Source organism: Equus przewalskii, chromosome 8, assembly GCF_037783145.1.
Source record: "Equus przewalskii isolate Varuska chromosome 8, EquPr2, whole genome shotgun sequence".
NCBI classification, from domain to species: Eukaryota; Metazoa; Chordata; class Mammalia; order Perissodactyla; family Equidae; genus Equus; species Equus przewalskii.
In genome coordinates, this window is record NC_091838.1 from 67072656 (window position 1) to 67078586 (window position 5931).

The window sequence follows — 5931 nt, forward strand, 5'->3', positions numbered from 1 at the left end:
AAACAAGAAACTCTTTACTTTTTCTCCCAAAGGGAAGACTTGCATGATGGTGAGTAGATGAAGGAACTGAGGTTAGCCCTTGTGAAGCCAGCCAGGCCTCAGAGGGCCACCTTCTCTGCTCTTCCCCATGGTAAGCTTGTGGCAGTAGACTGTCCTGTCCTCGCCTGGCTGTGCCAGTGCCCAGGGGAGTCTTTCCAATTCTGGGGTTCCATTTTAGGACATCCACATGACTACCCCCGTATCTTACATGCCATATCTTCCAATCCAGCTTTTCTCAGTCAGGAAGCCGTCATTTTTATCTCTATCTAACGATTGAGATTCTCTCTCAGTTGGTTCCAAACTGAAGAGGAAAAGGGGAGAGGAATTTATTGGTTCCCTAAAAAACAAACAAAGACTAGGAGAGGAGCTGTTTTCTATAGCAATGACCAGAAATGAGGCAAACTTAGAAAAAATCATTTTTAACCATAGAAGTCAGGGAAATTTCAAGGGATTTGTTAAAAAATGAGGGCAAAAGGGGACTGAAATGGGGGGTGGAGCTGAGGCAGCACTAACTGTGACCTCTCTCTTCCGTCCCAATTTAGACCGGCTTCACTTTTGTTTTTTACATTAAGATTTGAGATTTCATTAAAGCAGAGTTCCATGTCTAAAAATCATTTGAAAATCTCTGATTTAGATAACCTTTTAGATACCCCCTAGCCTAAAGCATCTCTGAGCTTATTATCAGAAATCCAAATTTCCATTTTTGTGATGTTTCGCCAGTGATAGTGGTCTCCGACCAAAGTAGACCGATTCTGGGATGCAGAGAGAAGCCTGTGGTCAGCTTCCAAATTAGTTAAAGCTAATTTCACTAGCAAAGAAGAGACGCATCCAGGTTGCCTTAGCTGGTGGGACTGTAGCGCTCAATCTTTCAGTCTTGGGCAGAGCTTGACTGGCTCACGTGCGGGGAGGAAATATAACTGCCAATTCCCCTTGCCGGGCCAGAGACAGAGCTGCGTGTTCCAGGGGTGAGAGGCTGACAGGGGCACACTGCATTTAAGGAAGTGAGAGAAGAGAGTTGGGGGGTTATTACTGTACTTTAGGGGTGACTAACTTCCTGTGCCTGCAGTAACAAATCCCCACAAACTTGATGGCATAAAAAAATCGAAGTTGTTCTTTCGCAGTTCTGGAGGCCAGAAGTCCAAAATCAAGGTGTCGGCAGGACCACACTTCCTCCAAATCTCTGGGGAGACTCTGCTCCTTGCCTCTTCCAGCTTCTGGTGGCGTCAGGCAATTCCTTGGCTTGTGGTCACATCGCTCCAGTCTCGGCCTCTGTCTTCACATCAGCTTCTCTTGCTTGCGTCTGTCTTCTACTCTCCTGTCTGTTACACAGCCCCCATGTGCCTCCTACAGGACACTTGTCCTTGGATTCAGGGACTACCTGGATAAGCCAGGATGATCTTATCTCAAGATCCCTAACTTAATCACATCTGCAAAGACCCTTTTTTCAAATAAGGCCAAATTCACAGGTTCTAGGAATTAGGACATGGACCTATATTTTGGGGGGGCCTCTATTCAACCCACTAGAGAGGACATATCAGAATCTTGGGGAGTATGTACATAATGAAATAATCTTATACTTTTAGCGGCAGAATTCCCCTGCTTCACTGACCTAGAGTCTTGCTTTGTATCTGGTGAATAACTTTGACAAGCCTTTCTCAGGTGGGTAGGTCTGATTAACTGCAAGGCTTTTATTTTGCTGAGTATAGAGGTTTGGAGCCAGAGTTAAATTGACCAAGACATTAGAGGGGACTGGAAAAGCCACATGAGGAAAGGTTGGAGAGAAATGCAAGGAGCCAGTTGATAGCTAAAGAGAATTTAGGTTATGAAATGGATTATTCCTTCAACAAATATTTATCTCAAGAAGACTATGCATGCCAAGCTTTGTGCTAGGTACTGGGGATGTGACGGTGGGCAGACACAGTCCCCGCTCTCAAGAAGTGTAGGGGGTCACTCTCCTGGTGATGTTCAACGTCAACCTTCCTACGCTCTCCCTGCAAAATCTTCAGCAAAATCTACACCGCTTGCTAATAATGCTCTGTAGATGAGCTTGAGGGAAGAGATGGGAAGAAATAGTGTCCTGTTGCCGGGTTGGAATGAGGCAAAGCCAGAGGCTCCTCCAGGAGGCTATACAGGTCATTTACATGCACCTGGGGGGCCAGCTGGGGCTTTATGGCATCCAGCATCTTCTTTCCCCTTCTTATGAAGCAACAGCACTTTGCTTTGCTTTTGGAAAATTAACTCTCCCCAGTTACAGGTGGTCTAAATGGGACTGTCAGTCAAATGTTTTCCCATGAATTCCTACCAACAATAAGGCCTGGGAGTTCAGTCCTAAAGGGAGAGATGTGAGACGAGAAGAGAAGGTGGAGCTGACTTAATCCAGCAGATGTGGTAAGGTCAGTTCCTGCTCCTGGATCCCCGGGACCCCCTCCATGTCAGACTTCTCAGCAGGCCCTTGGAATCTGGGAGATGTTGTACGTCCTTTTAATAAAGTCCCTTTTGCTGAAGTTAGCCAGAGTCCTTTTCGGGTGCCTGCAAGCAAAGAACCCTAACTGACGGAAGTGATCACGAGAAGTGCCAATCCCTCCTCTCCAGTAGGAGGAGCGGGCACCTCCAGGTGACGAGGGCCTAGCTGTGAGGACAGCCGCATCTTACAGCCTAAAAGCCAGGTTTACTCCTTCCCTACCAGGACAGCCTCAATCAGAAGCCGAAGTCTCCCTTGAGTTAACAGCGGTTACCTTTAATTAACAAGGACATGCACTGTATCAGCACCAGCCCTCAGGGAAAGGCCAAGACACTGACAGAGAAGAGAAAGGGATCAAATTCACCCGGATCAGGTAAGGCTTGAAATGACAAACGGGCTTAGTAAACACTTCCTAAGTGATCCTTGAGCCTTGTGCCTAAATTCAGTTCCACATTCCCTGTGGGTCTCTCTGGCCCCGATGACATGGCAGGGGTTTCTCTCCTTCTAAATGCATATGCATTTATACGGGCCACGGGGGAATTCCGCAGGGGCGAGAAAGCTAAATTTCTTCCTTCAATTAATCTTCCCAAATGTTCTTGCCTGCCTTCAGTCTATACCAGTCTCCTGTTGCCAGTCACCCCAAGTCCTCACACCCATCAGCAGATATTATGCATTGTAGATGGAAACTGCTTTTTTCCCCAAGTATCTTAATTTTGAATCCATTCTTCCTGATATCTGCAGCCTCTCCTAACATCCTTTTTAAGGGGACGATGATGACCCCATATAAACGAAAAATCCCATAAGGCTCCTAGGAGACCAAGCCATTAGCTCTCTCCCTAAACAGACCAAATTCCTACCCAACCCATTACCTGGTCCAAATTTCAGTCCAGTGCAACAAACACATAAGTACGTGTATGTGGCAAGCACAGTGCAACGTACTGGGAATACAGCTGTGAGTAAGAGGCAGTCACTATCTTCATGATGCCAACAGAGCACAGGAGAGAGACATTAAGCAAATGGTTATGGGTGGAGGAGTGCCGCAAAGCAGAGATCAGGGTGCCAGTGGACCACATGGGAAGATGTTCTACTTCGGCTACAAATCTAGATAAGCTCTCCTTCACAAAACGATGTGTAAGCTGGGAGGGACCTGAAGGATGGTGACAGAGTGGGCAATAGGCATCAAGAGAATGGTTTCTCTTTCACTGTGGCCTTCTGCAAAGCTGTCCCCAATTTAGGAAGAGATCATGTTCTAAAGTTCATTTTCAAGTTCATGGGTTTAGCATTCATACTGTATTTTTCCACAGAAATACACTTACAAATAGTGGCTATGTTTTCAGGCTGGTCCACCAGCTCCCAATTATCTACAATGTGTGGCACCAACAATACCCACAAATAGCATTTTAACCAGCTGTGTTTCTATGGGAAACTTATATCGGGTCCTGACGTCCAATGGAAACCCCTACTCATAAGCCTGCCTCTTCCTCATTAAGGCCCAGCAATTCTCTCACAGAGGTCTCTCCCATCCAGCCCCCAATCCCACCGCCATGCTTAGGTCAACCCTAGCCTTACACCTGCACACAGCAACCACTCAAAACTCAGTCATCTGGTCTGCAGTTTCTCCTCCCTCAGCCCTCTCCCCACTCCCCCTGCTGCAGCCAGTTACTTTTCAAAGAACAAATGTGAAAAGCTTTCAATGGTTCTCCATTGTCCACACGTTCCCCAGCTCAGCCTGGAACTTCCCATTGATCTTCCAAGACGTAACCCCTCTGTCCAAGACAATTTTTTACTTATTTCTATTCTAGCAGTTTATCAAATTAATTACAATTCTTGTTCCCCTCTTCGACAAATATGAGTCCCTACAGCGGACCGGGCTGTCTGCCTCAAGAGAGAGAACACAGCCAGAAGACAGAGTTCAGGTTCCATTTGCATCGGCCCAGGCGCCACTCAATAGAGAACTAGTTACATTTTATATTTATATATATAAATGTTTTCTTTCTTTCCAGGCCACAAGGCAATTCCCCCTAGGATGATAGACAGCTAATTTATACCTTCCACTAATGTTTCCAAACGTTCTGGCTTGCCTTCAGCTTGGCAAGAAAAGAATCTCTTTTTGCCACTTGATGCCAGACTCTGAACTTTGGCTTCCTCAACTGCAAAGCCCCAGCAGACGTCTTAACTCAGAGTCAGGTTCTAGCTTATCTTTGCACTTTCTAGCTGCTTGATCTTAAGCCACTTAACCTCTCTGAGTCTTAAGTTTCCTTACCTTGGAAATGGGCATACTACTACCTAATTCACAAGTTCGTTTAAACATTGGTTCCCAAACCCTGTTGAGTATCAGAATCACTGGGAACTTTAAATAAGCAGAGTGGGAATGATGCAAGAAATGTGCATTTTTTAAAAGCCCCAAGTGATTCTCAGGTATAGCTGGACGGGGAAACCATACTTTGGAGACTTATTTGTAAAGTACCTGTCACAATGAAGTTCGACAGCCAGGTGTGCTAAGAAGGGGACTCCACCCTAAGGAACAGAGGCATGCGACTAAGGGGAGCATATGGAAATGCATTCTGGGCGTAAACCATACACATAAGGAATGACATGACATGACATGACATTCCCCCCAATTCCAATTAAAATCTCCAGAGCCACTCTAGAAAGCAAACCAGTAAACTGCCACGAAGCACACGTTTTCTCAGCCCAGTCTTTTAAGACATGGAGAGTGAAAAGTCGAAGCAGAGAGAACGTTTTCCCAAGGGTTAAGCCTTGTTACTAAGTTAATGCTGAAAATTTAAAAGGGGAAGGGACCCCAGAGACAGAGTGGCCTACGAATGAAGCAGTTGGCAACTGCAACATCATCTATGAAGTCAGTGTTACTCAGAAAACAGCTTAGATCATGACGACACTGGCAATGTGCCATCCTCTGAAATAAGCAGGATCGCGTTGCTATTTTCCCAGTATTTCTCCAGTAACAGAAGGTGCACAGCCCTGCTCCATCTCATGGGTCCACCTTGTGATAAATGAAGAGGGCCTGCCTAAGGCCTGGGATACAAACTTGGGTGGTTCACCCTCAAGTAAAAAAGGCTCAGGGATGTCATGGCATCTGCCTTCCAGTCTCTGTGGGTTCTTATATGGCAAGGGAACTTAATTCTGGAGGGTTCCAGGACTCAGACCCATGGGTGAAAGCCACAGAAATGCCATAAAACACGCCACAATCAAATATGACTCCCAATCCAATATTCTGACACATCCTGCTTCATTAAAATGAGAATCCAGAAATTCTGCTTCGAGAATGAATCCTGCAAAAATGTTTGCTGTGTCATTATAATAGCAACAAATACTGGACACTCCTAAACGCCCAAGACTGGTTACATAAAGTACGCGGTATCTAAAAGAGGAGGCAGAGTAGGAATGTGGAAATTTACGACAGACAACCG